General features: G+C 38.2%; 1 pseudogene; it reads right to left on the minus strand.

The window, feature by feature from the left end:
• Positions 1-15,989: 15,989 nt before the first annotated feature.
• LOC118892499 lies at positions 15,990-17,555 on the minus strand (annotated as a pseudogene).
• Between the last annotated feature and the right edge of the window lie 1,237 nt (positions 17,556-18,792).

Here is an 18,792-nt window from a genome sequence, read left to right on the forward strand (position 1 = left end):
TCTAAAAGCAAGTTTTTGTGTTGTTGTTTTAACTTAGGGCCACATAAAGAAACTATTAATGTGAACCTTCATGAGAAAAATTGTTTTACTGAATTTTTTCAATTAAACCACTAGATGGCAATATCTTTGTTTCTTTATGAACCCACTAGACAAACGGCTCTTGAAGAAAACACTCAGTTATCATATGTTTTTAAAGCTCTGACCTCAGCTACCAAATTGCTATTCCTCAATTCTAAAGAAAGAAATCTACAGAGGAGAAAACTCCAGTCCAGTTAAAGAGTACTCTGTTGTATTTGGGTAGTAAATTAACGTCCTTCCTTAATAACCAGAGGTGTCACTGGGTCACTGAGGTGAAAACTCACTTTGAAGTTTGGCTTCACTTTGGAGCGCACAAACTTCCAAGATTTTAGGCCTGTAAGGATACTCTGTACAGAAAGACAGCTGAAACAGTGTTCTTGAATCTGTCTTCATTTCTTACCACTAATTTTTTTGCTTTCTCATCTGATTTCACTATTTCTAAAATTTCTCTTTCCCCTTTATGGATTGAAAAATACAGCCAATTTCTCTTTCCCCTTTATGGATTAAAAAAATACTCCTTTGTGGAGGAGATTCCTTTACCACAGAAAAGTTTACATACTGAATGCCGAAACTATAGTCACTATACCTAAAATATTCTACACCTAAAATTATCACTACAACTAATTTTTGTATAATTTAGGTTTACATATTTAGTAACCTGTCTGAGTTTCTTTTTCAATTGGAGCTATTGAGATACAATAATCAAAATATCAGGTATTTAATTGCTAAAGTATTATGTTCAAAAAGAAAAAATATATTTTTTACTTTTATGTATATATAAAATGAACACACATGAAAGATTTTATTCAACTTAATAATAATGAGAGAATCAGTTTAAAAGAAAATTTCAAAAACATACATGCATACACACACAATCAGGAATGCTGAAAAGAACTTGCTAATAGATGCAAAACTGGTTAATTACCAATAAGGCAATAAAATTTAATGTTTGTGGTAATCTTTCCTATAAGGCAGAAATCAATTTTATATCTATGACACAAAATTAATTAATTTGCATTGGTGTGCAAAAGCATTATTTGCTTTATTATTAGTTTTGTACAAGTTAATTTCTACGATATTGAGATGTAAAATAGCCTCCTCAGTAGAAAGTCAATCAAAGATGCACAACGTTATATAATCAGATAATCCCCAGAAGGTCTGCTAAACTCAATTAACTCTTTTGCCTATTTCCAAGTAGTGGACAGTTTTTCCTAACATTACTACTTTTTAAAATAATTATGTTGTTGGGATGAGCATTATGGTTGCAGAAAGAGCCTTATTCCATGTGCTGCAATATTTAGGGCAAACCACAAGGAGGCACTTTTTGCACTAGATTCCCTGCACAGATGATGACCAGGACCAATGATTAAATCAGGCACACTGCCATTAAGTTTTGTAATAAATTAAGCAGACAATGGATTTCCTTAGCTCTGGAAGTAGATGTCAGAGGAGGTAAGCAAAGAATTGTCCCTAAATTAAAAGAGAATAGAAATTACTTGTCTCTGACTTGCCTCACAATTTTGAGTGTAATGTGGCACCACAAAATATTCTCAAATCTGGAGATGTGTCACAATTTCTCCAGAAGTTAGATTTGGAAAAAATTAAAAGAATACAGTAAATTTCGTGAACTAAGAAAGATCAAGATTTGCAAACACAAATGCCTACAAGGGCATTTAAGTAAAATGAGTCAAGCAGGCTGGATATAATACAGGACACAGTAGGGGAACTATGACAAATTGGGAAGCTCATGCCCCATCTAAAGAGGGAGACTACTATTTGGGTCCAGCTGTATGAAAATACAGATCCCCTAAGGCCAGATTTTCAGATTTTTCAAGAGAAACAAGAAAACCATATTGTTATTTGAATTCTCCTGATTTTTTTTTTTTTTAAAGATGCTGGCCACTTAACCAAAGTAAATAAATAAATAAATAAACATCATGTGTCTTCCGTTCCTCCCCCATAATTTGCCTAAGGGAATTTTCTAGAATCCTTCTCTCATGTGAAGGCTGTTGAAGGGGCAAGTTCTGAGAAGTGAGAGTGTGATTGCAGAAGTAGTGGCAAGAATTGAGCGTCACAGATGAGCAGGTCAACAATAAGTTTGTGTAGACTACACACCTATGAGCCCATTGGTAATTACCAGAAATGGAGGGTCCTTTAAGGGTTTAGACTTTTCATAACTTAGAAAAACCTAGGATGTCAAAGACCACTTTTATCACTTATTGTCCTCCTCACCTCTCCCACCCCAAGTTGTCCAGTGCTGAGCTCACTGAAGGGAATCAATAAATATTTCCTCATTGAGTTTTCATTCAAATAACAAGTCAAACAGAAGGATCAAAATAACAACCTTAATTTTTTGTCAGCTGTTCAATAATTCAGACTGTGTGTGTGTGTATTGTCTAAATTTCTTAAACTCAGTGGGGAAGAAAAGCATGAATGAATTAATGGTGAGATTCCAAAATGGAGCTGGAAATATACTATCGCCATCGGCCTCTTTACCCCTTAAGGGTTTCACAAAACTGTAGATGATGTGTATTTTAACTGGTCACAGCCCCTGTAAGGCCATATACTAAGGCCTCCACACCCTATTGCTCCACCTGGAGACACCTGACCTAAACTGAACAAATCGGATTCTTTTTCTCGGACTTTTGAATACAGATACTGAGCCAATGAGTCAGAAGATGCTAAATACTTGAACTGAAAGGTCAGGGCAAAATGTGAGAAAGGACAACAAATCAAAGCCAAGAACAAGATAGTTTATGTGGGAGCAGAGATGCCACAAGTAAACAGAGACAAACAGAGTCCATAACACTCTGACGGAGGTGAAAGGAAGTTGTTGGGTTTATAACAGTCTTTTTCCATTTTCCAGGTGACCCAACTGTATTTTATTCTTCAAATGTTTTTCAAATGGCCAGTTTTATCCCTTTGATAAATCCCCTCTTTCCTGATGCTGATTTGAGTGTGTATTTGTTATACTTACAACCGCACAATTTTCTGTCTACTAGATGCAGCCCTGCCAGATGCAGGGAACTCGTCTTTGGCAGAATGGAGAGACCTCATTAATGTGACCTGAGAACACGGTGTGGTCTCCATGGTGATTCTTACAGTTGATTCTCAAGTACTTTTTATCGTTTTGATTCTGAGGTTAAATTAAAGTGTTGCTGAAGAGACATGAAATAGAACCTCAGGGTCAAATTGAGTCTTCCTTGGCATTTCCTCTGTAATTCTCTCAACACAATACATTTCTGTTAAAAATATCCTGATGACTGCTAGGCTTACATTTAAAGGTTGTAACTTTTGCAGTTTTTGCCATAAGAAATATCATTTAAATATTTAAAATTTAGTTCATCGTATTGTCTATTTAATGGCCAGATATTTCTAAAAGCTTGAAATAACCTAAATAGTTCAATGGAAACAAATAACCTAAAAACAAATGTATTTCTCCTTGATTCATTGATCAATGGTTCAATTACTTTTTTTCCCCTTTCCCATTGTCTCATTTTTCCCAATACCTTACCAGAATTTCTACATAGCTTGATAATATAGAACACACGCCCAATATTCTCTATTTGTGTATTCGTTTGTCTATTCCCATACTACAACATATAGTTCAGTACTATGTACCTTGTAAATGTTAAATAAGCAAGAATTGGGGCTTCCCTGGTGGCGCAGTGGTTAAGAATCCGCCTGCCAATGTAGGGGACACGGGTTCGAGCCCTGGTCCGGGAAGATCCCACATGCCGCAGAGCAACTAAGCCCGTGTGCCACAACTACTGAGCCTGTGCTCTAGAGCCCGCAAGCCACAACTACTGAGCCCGTGTGCCGCAACTACTGAACCCCACGCACCTAGAGCCTGTGCTCCACAACAAGAGAAGCCACCGCAATGAAAAGCCCACACATCGCAATGAAGAGTAGCCCCCGCTCACCACAACTAGAGAAAGCCCATGCGCAGCAACGAAGACCCAATGCAGCCAAAGATAGATAGATAGATAGATAGATAAATAAATAAATAAATAAATAAATAAATAAATTTATTTTAAAAAAGATAAGCAAGAATTGAAATGAATTATAGAAGATGCATAAAGCATAGTTTTTTAAAACATCTTTTTTCAAGTCTTTTACTGGCAAGTAGCTTTGTAATTATGTCTAATTATACCAACTATGTGGACAGTTATGTTATGGATAATTAAATTTCATTATTATTATTTTGCTATGAACTTACAGTATAGCAATAAGAACAAATAGACTCCTCAGCTTCTTTACCTCTAGTAACAAGCTTCATTGTACATTAGTTTTTATCATCAGTAAATAAATATATAAATATTAAATGATACTGAGCTGGAGAGGATCTATTAAAACCAGTCTTTTAGGGAAATTATTCTAATGGTAGTACTCAGGATAAGAGAGAGAGAAATGATGGGAAGCACAGTAGGAGTTTCCTGCAGTAATCCATGTGTTAGACGATAGAACCTTGAAATAGAGGGAAGCAGAAGGGATGAAAAGTAAAAGGACAGCTTGAGAGGCATCATGAAGATGATGGCATTTTTGATAGGGAAGAATCAGGATAACTTGAGTGTTTGAATCTGAGTACCTGTGATGGAAATGGGGAAATCAAGAGAGTTGGTTTTGTGGCAAGACTGTCTAAGTCAGAGTGATGATACAACTATTCCTTTCATGATCGGTGACAACTTTTATTGTTATATTCTACACTATTGGCACCATAAATAGTTATTTTATCAATATTACACATAAGAATCCAATCATTCAGAATAATCAGGTCTACCCACATTGAATAATTCTAGCCTAGAGCAAAAATTGGTCTGAAATAGCCTTCTTTTTTTTTTTTCCTCAGTTATTCATTAGATAAATATATTACTGAGCACCTACCTTGAGCATGTTTGTCATATTCAAAGAACAACAAGGGGGCAGATGGGACAGGAATTATGTGAGCTGGGGTAGAATGGGAAGAGATCAGAGAAGTAAGGGGGTAGATTGGTAGCAACTTATAAAACTACATAAGCCATCATTAGGACTTAACTTTCATTTGAAATGAGAAAAAAAAAACGGTTAAAGGTTTGGGGCAGAGGAGTGATGTGATCCACCTTATGAATTTTAAAATGTCACTCTGGACACTTGTTGAGAAAACACCATGGGGAGCCAGGCAAGAGAAGGGAGACCAGTTAGAATTTGTTGTTGCAATAACTCAGGTGAGATTTGATGGGACAAGGGTAACAGTGGTGGAGATAGGGAGAAGTACTCAAACTCTGAATTTGAATTAGATTTTGAAGGCAGAACCAATAGGATTTGTTATAAGTGGAGTGTATCAGGAATTTAGAAACTGTATTCAGCAATTAGGAACAGAACTCTACCTAGACTGTTGTTTTTTTTTTTTTTTTAATGTAAAATAATCCCAGAAGTAGGCCATCCAAAAAGGTGTGGTGGCTCTCTGTGTCTTCTATCCAGCTAAGTTGGACCTTTTAAACAACCTTTCCAGAAGTCCTACAAAATATTAACATTTTGACTTATAACTCCTTAGCTAGAGCTTAGTCACAAGGCTATGCTTAACTACAAAGAGTGTCTGGGAAATGAAGTCTCTCAGGTGAGAATATTATTGCTCCCTGCCAAAAAACCCTGAGGTTCTGATATTAAGGAAATAGGAAGAATAGATATTTGTGGTAACTATCACCTTCTGCCACATGAGTATGAGATAAACTGAGAGGTCCAGGATGACCAGAAGAAAAGGGCTTTTACCCCTCTTATGGCATGGACCCTTTTAGCCCTTGGTGATGCTTATGAACCACCCTCTTAGAACAATGTTTTAAGTGTATGAAATGAAATGCATAAGATTACAAAGGAAGCCAATTATATTGAAATATTGTTATCAAAATATTAGAAAATATGTGATATATATGCCTTTTCATAATTGCTCCTATAATTCAAAGCAATGATAAGTATTAAAGATATTTTGAAATTTCTGCAACAACTGTATATGATATAAAAATATCTGTGATTTTTATTGGTGACAATGTGGTTTATTGCCTGTGATCATAAATGAAGGAAATATTAAATTTTAGTTATAGGTTCATGGTATTATGGGTGTAAATTTTTACCCATCCAAGTTTATAGACTCCATCACCCCTTCAGCCTTCATGAACCCAAAGTTAAGGACCCCTTTCCAAAAGGATTTTAGCCTGTGCAACTGGAAGGATATAAGATGCCATTACTGAGGTTTGAGAGAAAAAAAGCCAAAGTCCATTTTTGGACATATTAAATTTGAGATGTCTATTTTACTAGTTAGGTTTAGATTCAGTTAAAATAACAGAAAAATTCAAACTATCAGTGGCTTACATAACATTAACACATAAAGGTCTGAGATAGGCAGTCCAGAGTTGGCACGATGGCCCCACTATGTCAGTAACCCAGGATCCTTTCATCTTGTTGCTCCACCATGATTTTTCATTCCTAAGTTTCCTCTATGGGCCAAGATGGGTTTTGGACCTGAATCATTATATCCATTCTAAATGCCTAGAACAGAATTCTGGCAAAAAGATAAATATTTGTTGAAGGAATACGATAGAGACACAAATATTGTAGTCATCTTCCCAGAAGTAACAGCTCAAGTTTTAAGAGGAGATGAAATTTTTAAGGAAGAGAAATAGTTATGAGTGTGTGTATACACACACACACATATATGTATATATAAAAGCATATATATTTGAGATTTTTCCTTAAAAATCTAATTTTTATATAAAAGTTTGTATTTGTGTATATATACATTCACATGCAAAACACACACACACACACACAAGTGTAGAAGGGTCTGTGTTTAGAAGGCTTCTACACTCAGCTTAATGCTCTGCCATTGCCATCTTGAAAGTCTTCATAATTTCTGAACAAGGGGCCCCACATTTTCATTTTGCAATGAGTCCCACAAATTAAGTAGCTGGTCCTCTGAACAGACTTTTTGTTTTGGTGATCCAAAACCTTAGATCAGTCTTGAGATTGTACTTTGTCTGCTGGAGAAAACAAAACCATGATAAATCTTGAGCTAATGGTCCTGGAGTACAAATGGTGAATCACAAATTTTAACTCCCACATAAAGTCTTAGTTCCCAACAGATAATACCTATGCTAAGATACACATATAGAATTATTACGTAGCCAAACACATATCTGAATAAGCACATATAGTGACTTGATGGAATCTAGATTAATACTGCTTTTCTGTATTCACAATTTGCAATACAGGGCAAAGAAATTCAACTTCCTTGCTTGTCAGAAAAGCCTCTTAAGTGGAATTCCAGGTTTTGAACTATTTAATCTTTAATGGATGACACCAAAACATAAAGTTAAAAAAGAACTTGGCAGTGAAACAAAAAGACTGGTGGCAGATAAGTTTAAAAAAAAAAAAATTCTTGACAGACTGTATCACTAGAAATGCAGCTGGTTCTAATCTGCATTCACCAGCTACTTTTTCCTCATTCAAGCACAGGCTGCTCTTCATCCTCTAACCAGCCAAGGTGACTGTCACTGTCAGTCCCAAATATAAAGGAAGCCAGCTTGGAGAAATGTTTTGGGCATTTTGCCTAGTCTAAGAAAAGAAAAGGAGACTGACCAAATCGTCATTTGTCACAACTGGATTTTTTTAAATTTAAAAATATGTTGATTACTTCAATCCAAAAGACCCTGGATATCTTGGAAATGGTGGAAAGAAAATATGAGTCAACAGGTCTGTTGCTTAAAGTTACCTAAACTGACATTCAAAATTTCAGTATAATAATATTTCTAGCGGTGGTTCTTAACCCATTCTCTGAGCATCAGAATCACCTCTGGAAATTTTAAGCACTCAGATATCCAGGCTTTTAAAATTACAGCCCTTCAGTTATACTTTTCTAATTGGTTTGTGTGCATCCCAGGCTTTCATATTTTTAACACTCCTACATGATTTATATGTACAGTCAGGCTGAGAATTGTTATTTCTCTCACTTTTATATAAAGATATTAAAATATCTATTTTCCTATCACCCAAATACCTCTGGATTTTTTTTTTTCTTTTTCTTTTTTAAATTGTAGGGCAGGTCTGGGATGGTCTGACTTAAACTTTAGAGTTAATAGTAGACTTACAATTCACTTTTGGTGAGTCCTGTGATTACCTGAGAAAGATAGGCAGCCATGTGCAAAACAGCTACAGAAATCAGTATGTTTTGAGCTGATTCACATAACTTTAAAGAAGGCTTATGCAGCATAGCATGCTCCAGGGTGAAGAACAGCAGGATTTTATTTAACAATCGTCAATGGACTTCCATGCGGTGCTGGGAAGGCCACTAACTGATGTGATAAAAGTTCAACTACTTGGACACCTTGGGAAATAAAGCATTTTGGGTGACAATTTTCTGGATAGCTGTATGTTTCTTCCTTTAAGCTTTAAAACCTACTTCAACCACTTGGGATACAAATAGTTCTCAACTGTGTTACAGACTTACTATTTTCCTAAGAATTTTATTGAGTATAATTTAATCTTTTCTTTTTAATACAGATTCTTAATCATTATCAACTGTTATGGAGTAGTCAGTCAAGAAATTGTAAAGAAAGGTAGAAATGGTGAGGTGAGCCAGGGTTATCCAAGGTCAATAGGACCTGCTTTCTAACTTGAACGCCCAGAGAATCACTATTATCATAGGTGTTAAAAGATAAACTGAGGCATATTTAAAATGTTAAGAGTTTATTTGAGCAAAAATCAATTTGAATTAGGCCGCATCCAATCTAGCAGATAGAAAGGAGCTCCAGGGAGCTATACAAAATGAAAGACTTTTATAGCCTTAAGGGAGCAGGAACAAGGAAGTTATACGAGGCAAAAAAGCAGGTGGTTATTGCAAGGTTACTTTTTTTTAGGGGATTACAGGGATCTATCAGGCAATTCCTGATTGACTGATTTAAGATTCCATTTCTGGTAGTGCTGAAACTGTAATTAAATTGTCTTGGTTTGGTGACATGGGGCTTAGAATAAGCAACTCCATTTTGGTCCTGTTGTCTTGTCTTTACCATAGCCTAGAGCCATGATCATATAAGATTAAACTCATACTCACTGGGGGGAGGGATAGTACAAGAATGCCAAGTTTGTAACTCTAACTCTCTCACACTGGAAATACTGATGTTAACCTAGCACGCTTTTGCTAATCTTCAAGCTCCAAGGGAAGCCAAATCAAAATTAGAAACTAATTTATAGATTCATCTTGAGAAATCTTAGAGGCTTAAGACGGTTTTCTCTATGTATAGGGAGTATAATGTAGTGGTGAAGAGTGTGGACTCTGGAATCAAGCTGCCTGGATTTTAATCCTATTTCATTCATCTGCGAACTTTTGGTCTCAGGTTCCCCATCTGCCACAAAAGAGTGGAGGGTAGCAAGCTATTAACAGTACTTACTTTATGTACTTTGTTGTGAGGAACAAATAATGTAAGCAAAACAAAACAGAGCTGGGCATATGATAAATTCTGTAAAAAAATAAAATAAATTCTGTATAAGCAGGCAAATATGGGAGTAAGTCATATTAAAAGATAATTTTCAAAAACAGTTAAAAACGGGAATTCCCTGGCGGTCCAGTGGTTAGGACTTCACGCTTCCATTGCAGGTGGCACGGGTTCGATACCTGGTCGGGGAATTAAGAGCCTGAAAGCCACCAGTGCAGCCAAATAAATAAATACTTAAAAAAAAATACAAAAAAAACCAATTAAAATCAAGCTCTGATATAGTTATAAAATATACATGTATCAAAGATTCTACTTAACTTATTCTTCATGAGAGAACCAGGAAAATGTCATAACTGATTCAAAGGCAAAGTTAAAGAATGGAGATTTTTTTTTTTTTTTTAACATGTTAGTCAGAGTTTCGTTTTTTCTAAGGAACAGAAACTCATTGCAGCTCGGCCCCTCCTTTCCCAATGGAAGAAAGCATGTTATTTAAAGTAGTGCTTCTTAAACCATCTGTGGTGAAAAATCAGGTGTTTTTTGTTTTGTTTTTAAAAGCTTTTTTTTTAATTAATTTATTTTATTTTGGCTGTGTTGGGTCTTCATTGCTGCACGCGGGCTTTCTCTAGTTGTGGTGAGCGGGGGCTACTCTTCGTTGTGGTGCGCGGGCTTATTGCGGTGGCTTCTCTTGTTGCGGAGCACGGGCTCTAGGCGCGCCGGCTTCAGTAGTTGTGGCTCGCGGGCTCTTGAGTGGAGGCTCAGTAGCTGTGGCACACGGCATGTGGGATCTTCCCAGACCAGGGCTTGAACCTGTGTCCCCTGCATTGGCAGGTGGATTCTTAACCACTGCGCCACCAGGGAAGCCCTTGCTTTGTTTTTTATATTATTTATTTTTGGCTGCGTTCGGTCTTCGTTGCTGCGCGTGGGCTTTCTCTAGTTGCAGCAAGCGGGGATGGAGATATTTATAAATCAGAAATACTGAAATGAATTTGCAGAGGGACTTAAAACTTGCTTTTTGGGGTGGGAGGGTCCCTATTGTCCTTCCACCAGAAAAAAATATACTTGCACTTCTATAGACAAGAATTTTATACATTGCTATTTACTCTTCCAAGGCTAGGAAAACAAACCCAAGCAACTCTCTGACCAGGTTTCATAGACAGTACCTATAAATTTGGGGAAATCCCTCATTCTTGAGGTCTCCAAAATATCAGAGTATACCTGGACTGCCAGGAAGGAAAATTCCTTACCATTTGTCAGTCTGGAGCTGTCTTGGTCCCTTCAGCCTTCTATACCAGAAATGCAATAGACTAGGTGGTTTATAGACAACAGAAATTTATTGCTTACAGTTCTGGAGACTGGGAAGTCCAAGATCAAGGAAGATTCCATGTCTGGTGAAGGCCTACTTCCTCATTCATAGATAGTCGTTTTTTCATTGTGTCCTTACATGGCAGAGGGGCGAGGGAACTCTCTGGATACTCTTTTCTATGGGCACAAATTCCATTCATGTAGGCTCTGCTATCATGACCTAATCATATCCCAAAGGCCCCATGTCCAAATACCAGCACACTCAGTTTCAACATATGAATCTGGGTGGGGGGGGGCAAAAACATTCAGTGTATATCAGAGACCCCGTAAGGCAGGAACAGGCCAACTTTCCTGAAAGGACTCTGTAGGCACCAACTTACAATTTCTTTAACTTTGAATTCTTTTGGTATTTATGCCTATTTGGATGACACTAAATTTATAAACAGCTTAGGAAGTATAGATATCTTTATGATATAGGGTCTCCTTGTCAAAAACTATGAAGGGTATGAAATTTTACCCCATTTGCAAGCTAACAAGTTAACCTGTTACAATTTTATGTATGCTGGCAGAAGACATGAGACTTCTGAATAAGAGACAAAAGACTTCATCACTCACAGCAATGGCAGTAGCTAGAATATTAGAATTTTCTTACACTGGTTCCCCAAGCACCAATTCCACAAGGTGATGTGATGAGAGCCAGGTGACATCTGTACATGCAGTGAATTACTTCACGGGGAAGAAACTCTTAGCTTAGGGACCCAAAGTTTTTATATTGGACGGTAAGAAAACCTGCCCTTTGCTGTAGAGGAGATACCATCTCTATTTTTCAAGGCTGTTCACTATATAAACACCCTTGAAAAATTTATTTCAAAAAGGGTGCCAAGACAATTTAACGAGGAAAGAATAGTCTCTTCAGACAAATTGTGCTGAGACAACTGGCTATCATTTGGCAAAAAAAAAAGAAGTTGGACCCTCTACCTCACATTGTAACCAAAATTAACTCAAAATGGATCAGTGCTCTAAATGTAACAGCTAACACTATTAAACTTATAGAAGAACACATAGGCATAAATCTTCATAACCTTGGACTAGGCAGTGGTCTCTGAGATATGAAAGTCCAAGCAGCTAAAGAAAAATTAGATAAAATTATCTTCATCAAAATTTAAAACTTTTGGGCTTACCTGGTGGTACAGTGGTTAAGAATCCACCTGCCAATGCCGGGGACACGGGTTCAAGCCCTGGTCTGAGAAGATCCCACATGCCGTGGAGCAACCAAGCCTGTGCACCACAACTACTGAGCCTGCACTCTAGAGCCCGCAAGCCACAACTACTGAGCCCAGGCGCGCCACAACTACTGAAGCCCGCGTGCCTAGAGCCCGTGCTCCGCAACAAGAGAAGACACCGCAATGAGAAGCCCGCGCACCGCAACAAAGAGTAGCCCCTGCTCACCACAAATAAAGAAAGCCCACGTGCAACAACAAAGACCCAACACAGCCAAAAATTAATTAATTAATTTTTTAAAAAATTTAAACTTTTGTGCTTCAAGGGACACTGTAAAGAAAGTGAAAAACTTTCACACAATGGGAGAAAAAATTGCAATCATATATCTGGAAAGTTATTATTATGCAGAATATCTAAAAATCTCTTAAAACTAAATTTTTAAAAATCCTATAAAAATGGACAAAGGATATGAATAGTCATTTATCTAAAGAAAATATACAAATGGCCAATGTGCACATGAAAATATACTCAATATCATGTCATTAGGAAAATACAAATCAAAACCACAACTAAACCTTCATACACACTAAGATGGTATTCTAAAAAAAGACGAACAATGAGTTTTGGGGAAGATGGAGAGAAATTGGAACACTTATGCATTGCTGGTGGGACATATGAAATGGGGCAGCCACTTTGCAAAACAGTTTGGCAATTCCTCAAAAAGTGAAAAGTAGAGTTGCCATAAGACCCAGCAATTCCATTGCCAGGAATAAGTTGAAGAGAATTAAAAACATATACACAAAAAACTTGTACATGAATGTCAGAGCAGCATTATTCATAGTAGTCTAATATTAGAAACAACCCAAAAGTCCATCAACTGATGAATGGATAATCAGAATGTAGTATATTATACAATGAAATATTATTTGACATTAAAAAGAAACGAAATACTGATACATGCTACAACATGAATGAACCTTGAAAACATTATGCTAAACTAAAGAAGCCAGACTCAAAAGACACATATTATATGATTCCACTTACCTGAAATTTCCAGAATAGGCAAATCCCTGGAGGCAGAAGGTAGAATAGTGGTTACCAGGTTCAGAGGGAGAAAATGCAGAGTGATTACTAATAGGTACAAAGTTTCTTTTTAAGGTGATAAAAATGTTCTGGAATTAGATAGTGGTGTTGGTTGCACACTTTAGTGAATATACTTAAAAGTACTGAATTGTATACTTTAACATGGTGATTGTTATGGTATGTAAATTATACCTCAATAATAAACATTGGGGGCTTCCCTAGTGGCGCAGTGGTTGAGAGTCTGCCTGCCAATGCAGGGGACACGGGTTCGAGCCCTGGTCTGGGAGGATCCCACATGCCGCGGAGCGACTAGGCCCGTGAGCCACAACTACTGAGCCTGCGCGTCTGGAGCCTGTGCTCTGCAACAAGAGAGGCGGCGACAGTGAGAGGCCCGCGCACCGCGGTGAAGAGTGGCCCCCGCTTGCCGCAACTGGAGAAAGCCCTCGCACAGAAACGAAGACCCAACACAGCCATAAATAAATAAATAAATAAATAAAATTTTAAAAAATAAAATAAAATAAACATTTTTTTAAAAATTAGTGTAGAAAAACACATGCATAGCCTCCCCCGTTATCAACATCCCCCATCAGAGTGGTGCATTTGTTACAGTTGATTAAATCTACATTGACACATCATAATCATGCAAAGTTCATAGTTTACCTTAGGGTTCTCTCTTGGTGTTGTACATTCTATGGGTTTGAACAGAGGTCCAATGACTTGTATCCATCATGATAGTATTACAGAGAGTATTTTCACAACCCTAAAAATCCTTTCTGCTCCACCTATCCATACCTGCCCCGGACCCCAGCCCCTGGCAACCACTGATCTTCTTACTTTATCCATAGTTTTGCCTTTTCCAGAATGTCATACGACTAGAACCATACAGTATGTAACCTTTTCAGAATGGCTTCTTTCACTAAGTAATATCCATTTGAGTTTTCTCCATATCTTTTCATGGCTTGGTAGCTCATTTCTTTTTTTTCTTCCAGTTTTATTGAGATATCATTGATATGCAGCACTGTATAAGGTATACAGCATAATGGTTTGACTTACATACATCATGAAATGATTATCACAATAAGTTTAGTGAAATCCATCATATCATATAGATACAGAATTAAAGAAATATAAAAAGTTTTTTTTCTTGTGGTGAGAACCCTTAGGACTTACTTTCTTAACAACTTTGATATATGACATACAGCAGTGTTAATTATATTTATCATGTTGTACATTATATCCCTAGTAATAATTTATCTTATAACTGGGAGTTTGTACCTTCTGACTGTCTTCATCTAATTCCCCATCTCCCACTCCCTGCCTCTGGTAACCACAAATCTGATCTCTTTTTCTATGAGTTAGTTAGTTTGCTTGTTTTTGATGTATAATTGACCAACAACACTATGTTAGTTCCTGTTACACAACAGAGTAATTCAATATTTCTATACATTTCAAAATGATTACCACGATAAGTATAGTTACGATATGTCACCACAGAGATATTACAAAGTTGCTGACTATATTCCTCACAGTGTACATTTCATACCCTTGACTCATTTGTTTTGCAACTGGAAGTTTATACCTATTAATCTCCCTCACCTATTTCTTTCCTCCCTTTCCTCCCCCCAACCCCAAACCTCCTGTTTATTCTCTGTAACTATAACACAGTTTCTGTTTTCTTTTTTCATTTTTTTTCACTTAAATTATAATGATATTTTATTTTAAATAGTCACAACATCTGACACTTCAAAAAAACATACCACTAATAAATAACAAAAGTAGAAATATCAAAGTTAACAACAGACATAATGTTTAGCTGAGAATCACTTCAACAGAGTAAGGCTCTTAAGATATCAGACAAACCAATACTTGTTTGGAATAAGGTGTGCAACTTTCTTACTGTATAGGCTTACAGACAAGGCCCTGGTTCCATGTGGTCAAGGTTACAGTCACAAAACCTAAAATTTTAGCACAATTGTGCTTCAGACTAAATTTTCAATAGTTGTGCTCATCTACGCAGGATGTTATGGACTGCCCCCTGCAAAAAATTACAACTTGAAAGACTTCTTTCAAGCATTACCAGTATCCAATATGTATACATTCTTAACATTTCTGAAAATAGAGCAAAATTAATAGGCGCTGGTATTCACATCTCACATCTCAGGTTTTATGACTGACAAGTCTTAATGCTCCTAGACTTTGGGGTGTACAAGGTAGCAGTATTTTAAATTTGTTTAGGTAGAACATGAGGAAAATCAGGATCAAATGGACATTCATTTCTTGACTGTAGCGCCATTAGCCCTCAATTAACTCTTTATAGGGAATGGTTAAGCCATCAAAAACGAAACCGATAGTTTTTATATTAAAATGCTTCTCCATACTAGTGACACTTCGAAGTCACTAAAAACTAAGTATTTACCTTGCAGAGGAAACACACAGAAATGAACTGACAAACAGAACAAAACAAATTATGAAAAATGCTAATCACCTAAATGGATCCATGTCCACCCTTTGTGTCTACTTCATACATTCTACCCACCCACCCCACTCCAAAAAAGGTTCAGGTTATTACGTCCCAAAGTAATCTATTCTTGAATTACTTTTAGGGAGACAAACTGCTCTGTAGTGTATAAGCTACTTAGGTCTACACATTCTAGGATGATGCACTTCCACTGTCATAGCTCTCAAATTTGGAAATCTGCTCAGGTTCAGTCTCCTTTTAAAACCTTTCCAAATAAACATAATTAGAATTTGGGATCCCTAGATTCAAAGACAGTACAGGTTATATGACACCTCCTTTTTTTTGGATTAAATAAAAGCCACAGGATTCTGTGTGGCTAAACGCTAAATCTGAATTATTCGTGTCTGGCATTGAGTAAACATATTTTTAAGTTCATTCTGCTGGACTTCATTAACTACTTCAGGTTCTGCAGGGCTCTTCTGAACCTTTGCCACTGCAAAGTTTATCCCCTGGGTTAATCCAGCTTGGGTAATATTAGCAACCTGGACCATGCAACTTCGAATCTTTGCAAAGGGAGAGACTGCTCTGCTGCTACAGCTCTCTGAAGGAGAAGGAGTTACGTGAAGCCTTCTCTCAAGTTCAAGTGTGCCAGATTCAGAGCCGGGGGTCTTTTGAGATACAACTGAATGCCCTGGTTCAACTGACAAAAGATGTGGGCCTGCTGCAGAAAAAGACATATCTAATTGAGATGGTCGAGAAGGTATCTGTTCCGTTGATTCAAAGTGAGTTTCTTCTTTAGAAACTTGATTGGTCATTTGATTTCCTTCCTCACTAGCCAGCTGAGAAACAGACCTGGTTTCTGACAGCTGGGTCATTTTGTTTTGTGCATCTTGAACAAATCTGTGGCAATAAATATCCATGGGCTAGGCAAAGCCAGTCAATATGTGTATGTTGGCAGCAGAAGGACTTTTCTTCAAAGAAGACGCATAGCCTTCTCCAAGCCCACTTTCATGAACAAGAGTAACCTCTGAAGGAACATAACTGCTAATATCAGTGCTGCTAAGACTGGGATGGACTGCCTAATTGAGGTATTGAAGCAATTATACCACAACTAGGAAGAACATAGTCTACTGGCCACACATTCTCTAAAGAGTTTGCTAGCTGCCTGTCTTCATCAGACTTGGAATTTGTAAAGAATTCATCAGAGTGGTATGAGTCATTATCTGAAGACATTTCCCCGTCTGACTCTGCCTGGGCTTCATTATCCATCACACTAGTGTTTTCCATGGTTTCAAGACTACTATCTGATTTCCAAAGATTTACTTTTAAGTTTGGTTTTAGAAAGTTAACTTTCATTTCAGGTTTTGTAAAGTTTCCTAGCTTTCGTAGAATGCCAATATTTACATTGGATTTGGTCTGTTTCACTTTTTGATTTAGAGATGACAATTTGCTCATTAAAAAATTTTCCCCTGGGCCAAAGAGCCTTGGTTTTGAGATCTGATGCCAATGATGTCTTCATGAGGTCTACTGCTCTTCCTCTCAGGCTTTTTCTCTATTATAGGTACATCTAATCCCATGGCTTCCTTGGTGATCTGCAGCATCTCTGCAATGCACTGAAGGGTATCTTTTCCATCCTCTTCTGGATTGCGCATTACAGCTCTCAGGGTGTGGAAATAGCCACTTGCTTCTTTATATCTGTAGTGCAGTCGCATGCAGCAGAACTCTGCCTTACCGGAAAGAGTGGGTTCAGGACCTATTTCAATTTTTTCCAGGTCTTCTAGACTTAGTCGTTGATACTGGTTTACTTTGTCAACTTCATCATCGTAATAGGCCACGTAGTAGGCAGAGTTGGAAAGCAGCAACAGTACATCCACATCTCTGTGAGCAGCATCAATGAGGGTGCACTCTTAAAACTGTCGCTCGAGCCAAGCCAGAAAAATTACATCACAACACGTATTTTAATATGAAATAAATTCTAAACCTACTAATTAGTGTTACTTTATCTTAGCTTCTATTCTTTTTTTTCTATTTATTTATTTATTTATTTATGGCTGTGTTGGGTCTTCGTTTCTGTGCGAGGGCTTTCTCTAGTTGCGGCGAGCGGGGGCCCCTCTTCATCGTGGTGCGCGGGCCTCTCACCATCGCGGCCTCTCCCGTTGCGGAGCACAGGTTCCAGACGCGCAGGCTCAGTAGTTGTGGTTCATGGGCCTAGTCGCTCCGCGGCATGTGGGATCTTCCCGGACCGGGGCACGAACCCGTGCCCCCTGCACTGGCAGGCGGATTCCTAACCACTGCACCACCAGGGAAGCCCTTAGCTTCTATTCTGACAGTAATATTTACATTAGTCAGACATGATCTCAGTCAAAAGCATTATGTCCAGAACGAAAAGCACTTGGCACCTTAACAGGCAGTGGAGAAAGATGTCAGCCCTCCCCGCGCCCGCATTTTTACCGAAGTATAAGCTGCAGTACATACTTAATTTCCCTCCCCGCTTAAACAGAAAAAAAAAAAAAAAAAAAAACCCAAAAAACAAAAAACCCACACTTTTTCTTTTTAAACACGGACAAGAAAACCCCTTTCAGTGCTTCCCGGCCCCCCACGCCTGCAGCTTGGAAGCAAGGGCTGCGCTGCTCGTTTTTCTCTTCCCGCCAGTCAGACATCCCCTCCTTCCACACGATGAACACGAACCCCGCCAGCACCACATGCAGGCCCACCACCACGACAATGGTCGCGCAAAAGCCACTGTCATCAGGGGACATTAACAGGAGGCTTTGGAAAAGCAGTAATTTTCAGGAAAAATACAACCCCACGGGAACTTTAACCAGAAGTCCTGCAAAAAGGAGAAAAATCTTGAAAAGCCGTCGCCAGGCGGCCGCCTTCGGGCTTGGGCTCAGCAGTGTTGCCTGCTGCATCGCCCGGGGCGGTCGCCTGCCGCCGGGCGGTCGGAGGAGGCCGGTGGGAGCGCGGCACCTCGTCAGTCCGTCGGTCCGTCCAGGAGTGGAAGCTCAGCCAGAGCTGCCTGCACCAGAGCTAACACCTGCAGCGACTGCCTGTTTTGTTTTTTAAGATTCCACATATGAGTGAAATTATACAGTATTTGCCTTTCTCTGTCTGACATTCTCTATCTGATTTTGGTATCAGGGTGATGCTGACCTCGTGCATTGAGTACAGAAGGGCGCCTTCTTC

Source organism: Balaenoptera musculus, chromosome 3 (genome assembly GCF_009873245.2).
Source record: "Balaenoptera musculus isolate JJ_BM4_2016_0621 chromosome 3, mBalMus1.pri.v3, whole genome shotgun sequence".
In the NCBI taxonomy this organism is placed as follows: Eukaryota; Metazoa; Chordata; class Mammalia; order Artiodactyla; family Balaenopteridae; genus Balaenoptera; species Balaenoptera musculus.